This window comes from Myripristis murdjan, chromosome 2, assembly GCF_902150065.1.
Source record: "Myripristis murdjan chromosome 2, fMyrMur1.1, whole genome shotgun sequence".
NCBI lineage: Eukaryota > Metazoa > Chordata > Actinopteri > Holocentriformes > Holocentridae > Myripristis > Myripristis murdjan.
Genome location: NC_043981.1, coordinates 16,214,024 through 16,231,105, shown reverse-complemented (window position 1 = coordinate 16,231,105; position 17,082 = coordinate 16,214,024). Strand labels below are relative to the sequence as shown.

Below are 17,082 nucleotides of genomic sequence, written 5' to 3'. Positions count from 1 at the left end.
CACATACACACACACACACACACTAATGAGAGACAGGTGAAACGAATCAGGGCGTGGCCGCACAATCACACACAGCGACGGGAAGTGAAGTTTATCTGGGACGAGAGGCAGAGCAAAATGATCTGCAGCTCATTTTCTCCGCAATAAATGTTGACAGTGTTGGTCGGTTTCCTTCAGAGTAAAAGCTTTGTCTCAAAAGCTAATGACGATAACTCTCAGATTAAGAAAAATAATCTTGTTTAGCAGCTCTTCTCACTTAAATCAAGAAACAAACCATGAAAGAAGAATCGACAAGCTCCTGTTGAGTTTATTGACTTCATGCAGAATTGGAATGAGTGTTTTTTTTAAGATTTTTTCAAGAGATATCTCACTTTTGTCAGATATCTCCATTCTGAAAAGTCATCAGTCCTATCAGCTTTCTTCAACATGGTAAAAGAAAGAAAGAAAGAAAGAAAGAAATCTGCCAGTGGGGATTAGATAATCCCACTTGTTTCCAGTGCAGATTCCCTCTTCCAGGAATTTTTTCCAGGAAGTGTAAGTATGTTGAAACAAGGCAGAAACATCCCACTGGCGGTTAGTTTTTTTTTTCTTGTTTGAAGAAGAAACCGATTTTAAGCCTGAAGATGAGACTAATGACCTCTCGAGATGGAGATTTTTTTTTTTTTTTTTTTTTTTTTTTTTATGAAGCAGGGTCCCGCGGCGCCGTGGCAGCCCCGGCCTCTCCGGCTCAAGAGGCTTTTCGGGGAGCGCCGCGCTCCGCCGTAATGGGATTTCCACTCAGGCCATTAGCTCGGTGCTGGGCGGACTGGTCTGGGGTCTTTGTGTCGGGGCGGTGAACTGGGGCGGACTGGGGACCAGACCAAACGCCGAGGCTTCATGCCTAACGGCGGGGGGAACCGGATTACCCAGCAAGCCGCCGCTAGGCCAAACCAAGACGGGATTAGAGCCCTGAGATGGAAGGAATACACACACACACACACACACACACACAGGCCCACAGATGTACACGCCAGGTGTAAATGAAGACATAGAGCCCCTTTAACCCTGGCGGGCAAGCGTGGCTTCTTTGAGCAGACTTTGGGGATTATTCGGGGTTTTGCTGGTGATCTCTAGTCTCCTGTCTGCTCTCTCTCTCTCCCTGTTTCACTCTTTCTGCCTCATTTATTCCCTCTGATCCACTTTTCATACCTCCCTCTCTCCCTTTATTCCTCTGTTTCTGGGTCCAAATGTCTCTTAGTCTCCCCTGCTATTCTCTTTCATTCTTTTTCCACACAGTTTTTTTTCCCCCATTCGGTTCAATGCAGTTCAAGAGAAAGAGAGAATTCGTCATTATTGTCATTTTTTAATTTGATAACGATGTTTTGAAAAGATTTTAACAGTTGAAGAGGTTGTAGAATTCATTTAACCCACAGAGGAACGTGTCATTTAATTGAGTTAGTTTCAAAGTAGGGTCCAGGACCACCAGGGGTCCTTAAGGGGCTCCCAAAGGGTCCTCAGCAGTACGAGGGATAGTTTAGTTTGACTGTAATTTGTAAGAAATTGTAATATTTTAATTCTAGCGGAGATCCTGAGGTTTCCAAGATCCCAACATGAGCTTCTGAACTCCCAGGAAAATGTGCCTAAAATGATGCACGAGACATGCAGATCTTTTCTATATGATGTGATTCTGCAGCCATAAAACAACAGTATTTTTGAATATTTCCCTCAGGATTGTGACACTGTCCTAACAGGTGAAAAAAACAACAACTTTGAAGCGACTTAAGAGGAAATTTAAGGGGAAACCGCCCTAAATTCTCATTTTGCAGGATCCTCAGTCGTGCTGCTGTCTTACCAGATGAGTAAAAACGTTTTTTTCTAACTTTGAAGCGAAAAATTGAAGGTAAATTAGCACTCAGGGGTTAATTCATTCAACCACTTTGAATCGCATCTTGTCGTGTTCAAGCTTGACATTAAACAATTTAAAACCAAATTGTCTACCTCATTTAAGATCCTGAGAGAAAAAAATCACTTAAAATGGGGATGTTGAGGTTTGATTAATGTTAACTTTGGGGTTTCAAATGTGAATTTTAATTATAACGATTCTAGAGCAAAATTGGACTTGCGAGGTTCCATACAAATCAAAGCAACACATGCCCATTGGCCTACCCACTGTCTGTATTTCACCACACTTCTCCCGCTTTCTTGCCGTCTTTCTCCTCTCTTCTCTGTCCTGCCACATGAACCTCATCACGCGAGAACGCCGCCGCGTACCTCCTCGGGCGCTGCCGGGCCCTCTGCAGATTAGCCGGCTTGATCCCGGCAGCGGCGGCGACTAATTTACCGTAAGGGAAACCGGCAAAATTCGCCGTTCAGATATGACAGAGCTGCAGGAATGAGGCTCGCCCTCCTTCGACGGCTTCCCTCCCACCACCTCCATCTCTCTCTCTCTCCTCTCTCTCTCTCTCGCTCCTCTCTTTCTCTCTCCCAGGCCTCGCTGTCTATTTAGTCTGCTCCTGAGCCGGTGTGTTTTGGCAACACGCTCGGGGTGGAAGTGGACGGTTCAGCGGACGGTCACCGTGGACGGACCGGGGCGAAGGGAAGGGACGGCGCTGCAGGGGCAGAACCAGGGGACAATGAAATTATAAACCACCCCCCTCCTCCACCCCTCCACCTCCCCTCCCCCCACACAGGCACTAATCATGCCTGTTTTCATATAAATAAACAGCAGCCCGGCGAGATATTGCCGTCGGACAAAGCAGGCCTCTTGTGCGGGGCTGGCATAAACCGAGTGGTCAAGTGAAGTCTGTTTATCGTGTATTGGGTCACCGCCCGCCTCATAAACACACATTTACATTATAAACACATACAACCATGCACGATCCAACTAAAGCCATAATCCTGTATCCAACCCACCATGAAAATGCATTAAAAACATTAAAAAAAAGCATAAAATACGAAGTGAAAAATCATAAGAAGTGTGGTTTTGGGTGCTGGTTGGACGTTCTTCTGCTGTAAATTCCCTGTCATCTGAGACTCAAGCTGCTCCTGTGACTTTAAAATCGCGGGCCGGTGCCTTTTGTTGATCACGAGCGAGCAGGTTTGGAGTTTGGTGCAGCGTCGACAGGACCCCCCGTCGGGGCCTGCTCGCAGGGTCAACCTGTGACCCCGTGACCCCCGCTATTGGTGGCGCTGCCTGCCCGCCTCTTTGGTTTGGTTTGTGGTGCAGAAAGAGCAGCGGGGGGTTGTGCCTGTCTCTGAGGAGGAGGAGGAGGAGGGGGGGAAGGGACCGTGGCCTCGCTCCTCACTCCTCTCCGGCCCAGCGGCTCGCCCTCCTCCTCCTCCTCCTCTTCTCCGTCTTTGGTTTCTGGGGAAGTTTTGCGGCTCTTTGGGTCAGCGACGGCTTCCTGGACAAACAACAGAGTGGATTTGGGGGCGAGAGACAGAAACAGAGAGAGAGAGAGAGAGAGAGACGTCGGTATTAAAGTTGATGTTCAATATTTGCACAAAAGACGTGGTGGTGCAGCTTTTATGGCTTCGGGGTCATAAATACCTCACCTTATCAGACCGGGTGTTCACTTAAAGCAAATGTAAGCTAAACATAATACTCATGTTTACACACTCACACACACACACACACACCAAGGACGGTTTATAGACGGCTACACACACACAACGTTGCAGATCGAGGACTTAAAACTCTGAATTTGCTTTGAAAAAAACGAAAATATCAAAGCACCACCTCATAAACGTATGCATTTATTTGGCTATTACTTGAACCTACATTTGAATAATGTCATAATGTGATTCTGTCGCCTGACTCTGACTTTGACAAATGTTATTTTTACTTGCTGAATATGTCTGTTAACATTTTCATGTGACAAAAATGTCAAAAGTCGAATCCATAGCTCCTGTCTTTTGTTGTTAACATCAGAGTTTATTCTCCTTTAACAAAATTAATTCACACTTTATTTGGCCTGTCCGGTGTTAATATTCAATCAAGTAAAGTTTTATATCTGGTTTTTGTCCATGGTTCTTTCACCTTTTCTTAAATTCAAGCATTTCCAAGGTGCATTTCCAAGCTTTTCCAGCACCTTACAACCACTTACGGCTACTCAAAATGATTATTTCACATTAAATCAAAAAAAATAATGAGACTAAATAACGTAAGATGGAGTTTTTGGTGTTTTATTTTCTCTTTAGCTGCCTTGGTCTAAATTGCCTTCCAGAGTGCGGATATATTTTTAGCACGGAGGCCTCCGGGTTGGCATTTGAACCCTTAATCCGGTTAGTGCCTTGCTCCAGCCGTCGGGTTACACAAGGAATTGAACTGGTAACCCCGTCGCCGGAGCCGCTGGCTGCCTGGATTAGCGGCGTCCTCCTCCAGAACAGGCTGCACGATGGCGTTATACGAGTTCGTGTTGCATTTTTCACACCTGGGCCACCCACCTGTGCTGGTATGAGGCTGTACCGTATATTTAGCCACAGGTCCTCGATATCATATTCCGCTCAGGTGGCGGCTTGTAACCGGCTGCCGCTGCGGGGCAGATACACGATCCCGTGTGCCCACATCAGGCCTGCACAGCTCGGGGTGTAACTGTCACTTCGGAGGCAAACGGTCCTGATTGTAACACGAACGCAAGAGTTTCCCGCCGCCACCGCCATCACACACACACTCACACCGAGCGGGAGTGTGCAGGTACAGGCGAGACCTCATCCACTCGCTCTCATTTTATCAAAAAAAAAAAAAAAAAAACATCGGTACACGGCAAAAACTCAAAATCTTACCAAGGATTATTTGTCTATTTCAAGTCAAAATGTCTTATTTCTAGTGAAATATCTCATTACACTTAAAATAAGACATGATCACCTCAAGAAGTGACTTGTTTTTAGGACATTTTTCACTTGTTTCGAGGTGAAAATTTGCTTGTTTCATTGGCAAAATTTGCTTCTTGTTTCAAGCTAATTTTCACTTTTTCCACTGGCAGATTTTGCCAATGAAACAAGCAAATTTTCACTTAAAACAAGTGAAAATTGTCTAAAAACAAGTCACTTCTGAGGTGATCATGTCTTATTTTAAGTGTAATGAGATATTTTGACGAGTAATAAGACAAATATTCTTGGAAAGGTTTTGCATTTTTGCAGTGATACCTTAAGTTTTGCTCCATTTCCAGTCAGGAAAAAAAAAAAGAAAAAAAAAAAAGAGCTTATCTTACAGGGAGTTTGCCAAGTGAAATGCCTTCAGGTGCTGCTGGAAATGTCGCTGCTGTGACTCGAGTGCATGGGAACGACCCAAAAAAAGCGGGAAGTGCAGCTGAGAAAGTCGGCATTTGTTACAGTACACGAGTCTCCGACATTTAAAGTTGTGTTACTTCAGAGAAAAACGGTGCAGGTAAACAGATTTTTTTTAAAGGCGATGCTGATACGGGTGCCTTCAGGCGCTGCCGGAAATGTCGGTGTTAGGATGCGAGCGCACATGAACGATCCAAAAAAGCGGGAAATACATTTGAGAAAGTCGGAATTTGCAGCGGTAAGAGGGTCGCTGATGTTTAGCATCATGTTAAAGGGCGAATTCAGAGAAAAACTGAGAGAACAGTGCCAAAAAAAATGACGTTTTAAAGAAATGCATGTAACTTCCACTCATCTTCATTTCACTGCTGCCTCCAAAAACATGTGACGCTGGTTTTCTTACAAATTGCTCTATTTTCAGACACAAAAGGAAAGAAAACCAGCTCATTTTATTGGTGTGTGTGAACAGTGAGCGTCTGTGCAAGTAATATAATAGTGCTGCCTTCAGGTGCTGCTGGAAATGTTGACATTACAACTTTAGTGCACATGAATAACCCAAAAAAGTGTTGTGTAATGTTATGTTTAAAGGAATGTATGCAACTTTTGGCTAATATTTAGATTATCAAGTGCATCACTAATTTAAATAAAGGTGATTCTGTACTCCATCTTCATATATTTGGGATTAATCTGCTTAATCTGCTCGCATTTGCATTACAGAGAAAAAGCAAAGTGACTTCAGGACCATCAGCTGGACTCTAGAAGTAAATCATGGCTAAATTTATTGGAAAAACAGAGTTAAATATGAGGAAATAATTAAGGTGACAAACAAAGATACAAGTGAATGAGAGCAAATAAATTAAAAAAAAAATGAAACAGGGAAGAGAACGGTGAACAAACATAGTTTCATCTGTCAGATACGTGAATCCATTTCGAAAAAGAAAGTCTTTACAACATCATTTAGTGTCTCTATTTGTTTTTTAAGCAGGTGGAACTTTAAAAAAAAAAAAAAAAAAAAGGTGGACATTTTTCATGTAGGAAAAACAAACCTGCAGGAAAATGTAAATGTGTTTCACAAAGAGGAGGGGGGGGCGAGTTTGAAAGGAGGGCTTGTGCCGTGCGGTGAGCGGCATGTTGGGAGAGTCAGAGCCTCTCAGTGAGACGCCGGCCGCTCGTGGTCTGTGTGGTCTGAGCCTCTTGTCTCCCTGTAAAAAATGTCCATCTGAACGAGCCCTTAAACGCAGCACCGAGAGCCTTTTCTGCTCAAATCTGAAGGAAAAACTTCAAAAAGGGTCGAAAAACTGTTTCACGTTTCCGAGTCAAATCAACATTTTTGCATGACGTTTTTGTTTTCCCGTGCAAAAATCTCCATCTTAACAAGTCATTTAGTCTCAAGTTGAATGTTAAAATGTACTTTTTCTTCAAACAAGGTGAAAAATCTGCCAGTTGGATGAAATAATCCCACTTGTTTCCAGCATTTTCTTGTACCAAGTGTCATTTTCTTAATCCTAGTGCCTTCTTTTAACACATTTATACTTATTCCCGGAAAAAAAATCAAGAGGCAAGTGAAACTGCATTGAAACAAGTGGGATTATCTCATCCCACTGGCAGATTTTACACCTAGATTGAAGAAAAACAAGATTTGAGGACTAAAAAATGAGACTAAATGACTCTTTTTTTGCAGTGCAGCTTTAATTTGAGACGCCGCCGCTCTTTTCCACACGACTCCAGCGGCAAATGAAGTCGCACTGCAAATGAGTAGCACCGTTTCTCTGCTTCATTTTTCACCTGTTTGGAGGAGGGAAAGAAAAAAAAAGAAAAAAAAAAGAAAAAACAGGAGTTGGAGTCTGAATTCGGGGCATTTTTTGCAGCGCGTGGCGTCCCGACCTGCTGCTGTTTGTCTAGTTGTGTTTATTTGCAGTCTCCCGGTCAGATGCTGCCACCACCAACACTGACATCTGTTGCTGCAGGGTGGGGAGGGTGAGGCGGTGTGTGTGTGTGTGTGTGTGTGTGTGTGTGTCCTCTCCCCTGCCTTCTGACATGGCCGGGGGTAGATTCGGGTGGGGAGAGGGAGCTTGGCTTGCAGGGGAAAGAAGGAGGGGGGTGTTGGTTGCTCAGGCCCCCCAGCAGGACCCTCTGGCTACGGTTTCACTCCCTCCGAGGGGGAGGATGGGTGTGTGTGTTGGGTGTAAAGGGGGAGGGAGGGGGTGTATGCTAATGCACCCTGCAGGAGAGGGAGGGAGGGCCAACCGAGAGGCGCTGGGGGAGATTCCTTTAGACCCCGGAGGAGACTCCCACCAACAGCACCGCCATACCATCACCCAGCTACTCCTCCCCCTCTGCTTGAGCTCCCATCTGCTGTGTGTGTGTGTATGTGTGTGTGTGTGTGTGTGTGTGTAAGGCGGAGGTGGAGCGTGAATGACCGGCCAAACTTCCCAGCTCTCTATTCAAGAAGTTGAAACAGCAGAGAGACAGAAAGAGAGAGAGAGAGAGAGAAAGCAAAGGAAAGAAACAGAGAGAAGATAGACACTCGCACACACACACACACACACACACACACACACACACAAGCCCATATTCACCACGGCATGTTTCATGCAAACTTGAACAGGGAAAAAAAAAGTTATTTAGTCTCAACCTCAGTGTTACAAAAATCTTGTTTTTCTTCAAATAGGATAAAAAAATCTGCCAGTGGGATGAGATAATCCCACTTGTTTACACTTGTTGAATGCATTTTTTTTTCGGGATTTTTTTTTTTTTTTTTTTTTTTTTTGCTGGGAGTGAGTATAAATCTGTTGAAACAAGGCAGAATAAGGCAGATCAGCCAACTGGGATTAAAGAAAATGACACTTTATTCAATAAATAAGTTGATTAGTGTCGGAAAAAGTGGGATTATCTCATGGCACTGGCAGATTTTTGACTTTATTTGAAGAAAACCAAGATTTTAACACTGAACATGAGACTAAATTTTTGTAGCATAAAAGCAACACTGTCTATATCTTGAATTTCCTCCCCAAAAGATCTCAACTTGTAGGTTTTACAAATACAAACCAGGCATTTTTTGGCCTGCACGGCTTGCCGTAGTCGGCCACATGTCGCCTGATATCTCTCAGATAAACTCTCCAAACTGTCTGTCTTCTCAAACATCTGAAACTCCGAGGGTGCATTGTTTGTGTTTAACACCCCCCCCCTTCCACACACACACACACACACACACACACACACACAAGAGGGATGCAGGAAAACAATGGCGGCTCCCCCTGCCAATTAAATTAAGCCCATATCAGCCCCGCAGGCATCTCCATGCCAAAGGAGCCTGTTGTCATGCAAATGCCGGCCGCCTTTAAGTCAATGCAGGTGTGCATTACAAAACAGTTTCCTCGCTGATAATGGGTTATAATGGGGCTGAAATGGAGGTATGCATTCAGGCCCGTGTTACCTCATTTACACCTACTGTCATTTAAGGGCCGTGCCAAATTTGGGGGCGGGCGAGAGAGAGAGGGGCTGTTTGGAAATGATCATAATCACATTAGAGTACAGTCGGCAGGGGGGGGGGTTCAATTCAATTTTTTTTGTTTTGTTTTTCTTAAAGGAAGTCTTTATGTTTAGCCCGGGTGTGAAAAAGTCAACATTATGCCGGCGTCTCTGTGAATTCACACCCGGCGAAGATGATTAAACAGCATTTTATTTATTTTTTTTTTTTTTTCCTTAACGCAACACGGAGAGGCTTTTCTATTCAAATGTGAAGAGGGAAAAAAAATCACCAGTAAAGTAACGTGGAAAATTGTTTCACATTTCCAATTCAAATGGACATTTCTGCATCATGTGCATAAATGTGGAAATTGTTGTGCAAAAAAATCTCCATCCAAACGAGTCATTTGGTCTCGTCTTCAGTGTCGAAATCTTGTTTTTTCTTCCAGTAAGATAAAAAATCTGACAGGGAGATGAGATAATCCCTCGTGCCTAACTGACTTGCTTCCTGGATTTTCTTGAATCAAGCGTCATTTCTTGATCCTAGTGGGCTAATCTGCCTTATTCTGCCTTTGTTTGCATTGGACAATTTGCCACTTTTTTCACTTGTTTAGACAAAAAAAACAAGATTTTAACCCAGAAAATGAGATTAAACGACTTATTTTAGCAGTGTGAGTGGACAAATGGCTCTCCAGGTGGATCTCACTGATGAATCAATACTTAATAACACTGGAAAACCTGTGATGTAACATTGATTCGGTCTGGAAATCAGTCTTAATCCCAAATTATGGGCATAACCAGCCTCAGAGTCATGTAAACACACCTTTTTCTGGCTTTGATAGGTATTGATTTTTCATTGAGAAGCATCTGAAGTTTGTTTGAGGTGATCTGACTCTTTAACCGCTGCTGAAAATGATCAAAAATGTGTGGAAACTCTGGCATAATGTTGTTTTTTTAGCTTTTATCTCCAATGCAAATCAGCTTTTATCATTTCCCTGATACCTGAGGAGTGACCCGCCTCATTCCGGCTGCTACAACCTCCTAAAAAAAAATCTCTAAAGCGAGCAAAACGGCTTGGGAAGCGAATGAAACCGTCCTCCGGCTGCAGGGATTTCGACTCCTGCCGTCGGTACCCTTGGGCCGTCCTGATAAGAGCGGCCCACCAAAAAAAAAAAACGCCATGTGTGCCATGTTCTGTGTCATTAATGGACTTCATCGGAGCGCGGCTGTCTCTCGGCGCTGCAGTAAAACGCTTCGTTGCAAACGGATGATTGCTGCTGCAGGAATTTGCGGCGGCGCAGCTGTGAAAACAGAGCCGGGCTTTGATTTGAAGTGTGTGAGGAAATGTTTAATCGGCCCTGCTGTGGGAACAACTCCGCCGTCTTTCCTGCCTCCTCCTGCCCTCCTCTCTCTTTTAACATCTTTCCATCATCCCTCTCCGCCTTTACAGCTCTCCCTTGCTCACATTTCTCTCTTTCATTCATCCCACACCCCTTTCTTCTTTCTTTCTCCGTCTCTTGCCGCTCAGGTTTTTATGTATTTCAGAATATGAGAAAAGGTTTCCCCCCCCTCCCTCTGAGAAAGAACCTCCTCCAACATCTGATACTCCTTTCCTCTCCACCACGCTGCAAAAAAAAAAAAAAAAATCTGCAGGTCATTTAGTCTCATCCTCACAGTGTTCAAATCTCAAAAGTCAAAAAATCTGACACTGGGATGAGATAATCCCGCTCGTTTCCAGCACTAATCAACTCGTTTCCTGAATTATCCTGATTCCAAGTGTCATTTTCTTGATCCGAGCGGGCCGATCTGCCTCATTCTGCCTCATTTCCGCATAATTACACTTGTTTCCTGAGAGAATCCTGACACGAGTTGATTTGCATTGGAAACAAGTGGGAATATCTCTTTCTTTTTTTGTACTTTGTTGGAAGAAAAACAAGATTTCAACACCGACGATGAGGCTTAATGACTTATTTTCACGGCGTAGAGTGGATGTTGCCGACGAACCAACGCTTAACAGTCACTCAGTCGATCAAGCGGCCGGTCGCGACGCCAGATCACGCGTGGAGCCGGGCTCGGAGTCAAGCGATAGGCCTTGTTTCGACATATTTTTGAACTTATTCCCAGGAAAAATCGCAATCGAAACAAGGCAGAATTACACTATTACTCTGGCAAGGAGCGGGGTTTACGTCATCGCGCTGGCAGAGAAACAAGACTTTAACGCTGAACGTGGAGATTTTGCAGCGTCGATGCTCGAGGTGGGAGAAGACAAAGTCAACCTGAAGCGAGAGAGAGAGAGATTTCTTGCAGCGTGCTTGTGTAATTCCCCTGGATGTGCCTGGAAGGCGAGGGGGGAGGGTGGAGGTGGAGGCGGGGGAGGGGGAGGTAGGTGTGGGGTCATGGGTGTGGGTGAAGGTGGGGGTGGAGGGGGGGTCCTCAGGGTGGCGGTGGGGGGGACGAGGGAGGCAGTCAGCTGACTCGCCTGTTGCTGCACCTCCTTCCCGACTCGACTCACAGAGCAGACAGAAGACAGATAGCATTGTTATTGTTGAACTGTAATTATCTGTCTCACCGGAGACTCACACACACACACACACACACACACACACAGAGAAAACCATCCCATTTCTCAAAACGTGCGACGTCCTCGCTCTTTCTCACGTCTGGTCTTTCTCCATATTCGCGCCCTCCGCCTCTGTAAATCACTCCGAGGGATTAAAAAGCGCCTTATAAATGGATTCGGAGGCAAACGGAGCCAAACTTTCCTCAGAGGTGGAGGGAGTTTGGTGTGTGTGTGTGTGTGTGTGTGTGTGTGTGTGGAGAGAGGGGGGAGAGTTTAGCTTTGAAGCCTTGGGACGGGCCGGAGCCCCTTATCTTATCCAGCCTCTCAAAGCAGGAATGCAGATCCAGGAACATCATTTACATGCCGGGAGTCTCGCTGACCTCGCCGGGCCGGAGCGGCTCGCGCTCAGGAGGAGACTCGCCGGGAGCTCGGCGTCTCGCTCGCCGACTCCCGGACCAGACAGACAGACAAACAGAGAGACAGACAGATAGTCGGACAGACGGCCGCAGAGGGAGAGCAGCAGGTTCACTCCCCTCACCGCAAAAAGCAAATCCACTTACTCTCATAACTTTAGTGTTAAAACAAGGAGGAAAATGTTAAAAAACCAGGCAGAATAAGGCAGATCAGCTCACGAGGGCCAAGAAAAAGTTGATTAGCATCGGAAATCAGTGGAATTGATTCATCCCAACGCCAGAAAACCAGCATTTTAACACTGAAGATGAGACTAAATTTACATGTAAAGATGGAGATTTCTCGTTTCTGCCGCTGACTTTTATCTTTTCCTCTTCACTCCTCGCTCCGATTTCCATGAAACAAAACCCTCCTTCCACTTTTCTAAGCCACACTCACATTTCTTTTTTTTTTTTACCAGGAATGCTGTCAGGCACTGCGGCTCTGACCTTTGACCCCGCCGCTGCCTGTTGTGCTGGAGCTGATTCCGCCCGTGAAGCTCAGATAAGAGCGACAGCTAAAGAGCCTGGACGAGGAAAATAAAATGTGATCTTTGGCTCCTGACGCTCTCCACGTCTTCAGCGGACGTTAAAAATAACTTTTTATAAACTCGTCTTAACTGATTCCAATCACAGCTTCCATCAATTACCTCACTGATCGGCGTAGATGGGACCATTAGCTTGTTTTTACTGGACAAAATAATTAGTAGAAAAGCGTCTTTAGTGGATCATTTGAGAAATCCAGGCGTCTTTGTGCCAAAAATGCAGAAAATCAAGACAGTTTGCTTTTATTTCCTCGGGGGATTTTACTATCAAATATTCGCCTGCGATGTGATACTCCCATTTAAGTCCGGTGCATCGCAAAAATTATTTTACTATTGCCACGATCTGTAAACGATTTAAATTAAATTCAGTGAGGAGCAGGTTGCGGTCAGATGAGGACATGGTGTGTTTACTGACTGCTGGAGACTCGGTAAATAGGGGTGTGTTTTGTTTCTGCTTTTTCCACAAATTGTTCATTTTTTTGCAAATCAAATGTGTGTCATGTTTCACAGCGAAGGTAAGATGCATTCAAAAGGCAGCAAAAGAAGATTAAAGGGGCAAAAAATGAATGTTAATGAATGTGAATTTCTTTCTGCCACACACAACATGAGGCTCGGTAAAAAACAAACATTTCAAACGTGATGGAAGTTATAAATTAATACTTTTTTTTATTAATTTATAAAAAAAAATCATCATCAAAATCATCTGCTGTTGTTTTCAGACGCCCAGCCTCAGCCTCAGCACCACAAAAACAACCATAAGCTACTGTTTCTGGAGGAGTGTGTGTGTGTATGTGTGTGTGTGTGTGTGTGTGTGAGCATTAATCTGCAGTGTGTGTGTGCAGAGGTCAGCGCGGAGGCAGGGAGGGTTCACTCCTGCCGGGAGGGTCAGCAGAAAGCCGGCGTGGGGTTGACGGCTCCGCTGGGCGGCGTCTGGGCGATCTGACCCGGCATATGGTCGCTCCCGCCACCCGCCGGACGGGCCGGGGCGGCGCGCCGGAGTCAACGGGCCGGCGCGCGCTGCGGGCCAAGGGGTCAAGTTCACCAGCAGAAATACAGGGGCGGTTCAGATTTGAGGGGCGTTTTCGGGACGTCCCGCTGGTTTGGAAAGCACAAACTCAGAGCCGAGAGCTTCAATCAACAGCAACAGCAAAGTTTGACCTTTATTATCAAGCAAAAGGCCTAAAATAATATAAAACATCTTTATTATTCTCTCTTTGTCTGATTAAACCAGCAGATTAAAGGGCAAATCCACCCAAAAACACAGGAGCTATTGGCGATCTATCTTGTATTTCTGCGTCTATTTTGTCGTTTGGTATATTGGCCGAGCGAGGCCTTCTTCTTTCCAGAGCCGCCATTTTGCACCGACGGTGGGAGACATCCACGGCAGGTTCTCAGATTTCTCATGTTTGGCGTGGCACGGCAGTTTGTGCAAAATATAATCTACAGATTCAAGTCCCAGGACGCAAATTGTCCTATTTTTTGTGCAGACAGACACAATTTTATTTCACATCATGAACACGATTTTACTTATGTGGTTCATGGTTTAGGTTAGGAAAAGGTTCTGGTCAACATTACAGAGCGTTAACCCTATATAACGTGATGGAGAATGAACAACAGACGTGGGAATCGAACCCCGACCTCCAGATGGGTCAGTGGAATCTCCCACCTGCCTCCTAACGTGGACTTTCTTGCGCTTCATCCAACATAACAAAAAAAAAAAAAAAAAAAATAGCATTACTTTGAAAATCATACTGATAATCACAAAAAAAAAAAAAAAAAAATCAGGGACTTTATTGCTTCTTTGAGGGGAAAAGAGCTCAGCTACAATGGCTCTAATTCTCAAAAGAATTAAATTATAAGAAACAGAAAAATCTGTGCCTTAGAAAATTGTAAAAGAAAAAAAAAAGCATTAACGTCATATATAAAGTTGTAAATTAAAAACAGTGAAATGGTCCCCTGTTCCCCTGTTTCCATAAATAACGTGATATATTTCTTTTAATGTGCTGTAGAGGAGGATGTTTTGACTTCTCACAGGTTAACATGTGACTCTCAAATCCACAGCTTGCACCTTTAAACGAGACCAACGAGGCCACGGAGAGGATCTTGGGTAAGTTTGCACCTCGGCCAGCCAAATGGCGAGGTGTCTTCAGGGGCGCTGAGGAGGAAACCACCTGGGACGGAGCGGGACGGTCTGCGACGGGACGGGGTGGGGTGGGGGGGGGGGTAATAAACGTGGAGCGGGGTGTGAGACAGATGAGAAGTTTGGGGCGAAATGTAGGAAGCAGCTGGCCGCCGTCAATTAGAGGCCTGTTAATCCCAAACGAGCCGTAAATCAGCCGCAGGGAAAAAAACAGAGCCGGCGAGGGATGATTTTTTTTGACGATGATCTCGATTTTTCCCGGTTTTGAAGGGAATTTCATCTGCAAGTGTCAGGATGTGACAAATAAAATGAAGTTCATGTCGAAGCTTTTTTTTTTTTTTTTTTTTTCCCAAATCTGGAATTCGGAGCACATTTTCTCCCCGTGGGTTTTTTTTTTTTCCCATCATCATCCCTGTCGCAGGCTGTGAACGAAGCTGGCGTTTACAACTTTTTTTTTTTTTTTTTTTTTTTTTTTTAATCTGCATGTTTTTCCACTGGATTCCAACCCTAATCATGACTTTGCCAGCAAAAAAAAAAAAAAAAAAAGCGATAAATAGTGATCACTTGACCACTACAATCATTTTAGCTGGTACAAAAACAAAAAAAAAAAACGAGGTACCACATCCGTTTCAATGTCCAATCTGTTCTCTTTGCTCAAGGAAACCACATCAGCCTATTAATGAGAAACTATTTTTTAAAGGAATCAGGAAAACCCCCCCTTTTTTTGGTTTTTGTTTTCTTCTGTTTGATCTGGAAAAGACAAACGACGCTGTTTGTGTATTGGAAACAAGCGGCCGGCTGACTTCACTTGTTTTGGGAAAAACAGGATTTCACGACTCATTAGTGGCTTTAATGACTCGTTAAAGTCAAAATCCACCTTCAAACGCTCAAATACACTTTTGTGAGATCGGAGTGTTTTGGAGGTGAAGGATGCAGTTTCATTTTTTATGCGCTTTTCTCTTAAACCCGTCTTCTACTTAAGTTTGTGATTTCCTACGTTTCCCAGAATGCCTTTCCACCTTCCAGGCTTCCAACATCCTGGCGTTTCCTGGTTAGTGATCTGACCCAGAAACCCCCAAATTCCTCCCCAAAAATCTGATTTTTTGAACATTTTTCGGTGTTTTAAAGCGGATTTTCCCTTTAAGAAGATGGACTGAGCTCGACAGGAAGAGAGAGGCGACCGGCCACAACAAGCCAAGTGTTACCGAGCCCCAAGTGGTTTGGCACCTCTGACCCCCACCCATCCACACACACACACACACACACACACACACACACACACACACGGGTGCTCTTGACACCTAGGAGGGAACTGGCACGGTAACGCTTCCATTTGGAAGTTTTTTCTAGCCAAATAAACACTCGTCCTTCTCGCCTCTTCTCCCGGTGTAAGCAGCTGTGTGTGTGTGTGTGTGTGTGTGTGTGTGTGTGTGTGTGAGAGAGAGAGAGAGAGAGGGGAGAGAGAGAGCTTGTGTGTGACGGAGTGGGTGTTGTGTGTGTGACAACTTGTGTGTGTGAAAGAGAACAGAGAGAGAGAGGGTGTGTGCAAATGAGTGTGAGACAGCAAAGAGAGTGAGAGACAGGTTGTGTGTGTGTGTGTGTGTGTGTGTGTGTGTGTGTGTGTGTGTGTGTGTGTGTGTGTGTGGCAGAGAGATGTGAACACACCAGTCAATGTGTCAGCATGGCAACCGCCGCTGCCCCTGTTGGCTTTCATTGGGCAAAGCACGCAGAGCTTCTAGCGCCCCCTAGTGATCAGACACTCGGGGTCTCATCCCCTCGTTGCTGCTGCTCCTGTTTCTCCAGAGTTGCAGCAGATTTCACCCTCCACACACACACACACACACACACACACCGCCATGCTCTGACCCCAGGTCTGCAGAGAGCTAACAAGCCTCATGATGTTCCTCGGTGAAATTTTGTTTTGCAGCCAGAAATCATTTTTGTGCGAGTGGGCGTCCGATTTCACCAGTGGAGAAGATCTCATTTCGCCATGAAACTCTGATTGCTGAGCGCGGCACACACGCCTGTGTTCAGGTGGCATTATGTAATAGGATTTTTTTTTTTTTTTTTTTTTTGTGCATTCCCCCTGCATACTAAAAACGACACACAGGTTGTGTTGCAAGACATTACAGCCATTTTGGGAATGAACGTTCCTCCATAAGACACACCTGTATTCAGCGTCTTCACGGGGTTAAAGGGCCAGTTTGTTTTCATAGGGTTTCCATTTTATCGACCGAAGATTAAAGTGACGTATTCTCGCTGGTTTTTTTGTAGTTAGTCGTGAAAAATAGCTCAAGAAACTGCATATTGGCCTTGTTTTTTTTGAAAGAGGAAGTGTCAGTCATTTAAAAACTGAACTTCATGCTGTTAAAATGTCTAAAAGCAGCGAAAGAAAGTGCACTGAAATGTGGGAAAGTTGAATATGAAGGAGGGCGACACTGAAAAGAAGCAGATCTTACCCTCCAGTGTAAATAAAGGCCAAAAGAAAGACAGAAAGAAAGAGTAAAGACTCACAGTTACATCGACTGAGTTCTATTCCTGTTCTCGTGCTGATGTCCAGTTTATTCTGGTCACGCTCCTGATCAGACATGCTGGTCAAACTGTTGGCCGACTCGCTGTGTATTTGGTATTTTGGGTGTTTCATGCTGGTCTGAG

At 44.8% G+C, this 17,082-nt stretch overlaps 1 long non-coding RNA gene across 1 annotated transcript; it reads left to right on the top strand.

The window, feature by feature from the left end:
• Positions 1-4,993: 4,993 nt before the first annotated feature.
• On the top strand, positions 4,994-10,525 carry LOC115370305 (uncharacterized). Its single transcript, XR_003929232.1, has 3 exons — positions 4,994-5,003; positions 6,370-6,374; positions 10,427-10,525. It is a non-coding gene; the product is annotated as an uncharacterized LOC115370305 (long non-coding RNA).
• Positions 10,526-17,082: the final 6,557 nt, after the last annotated feature.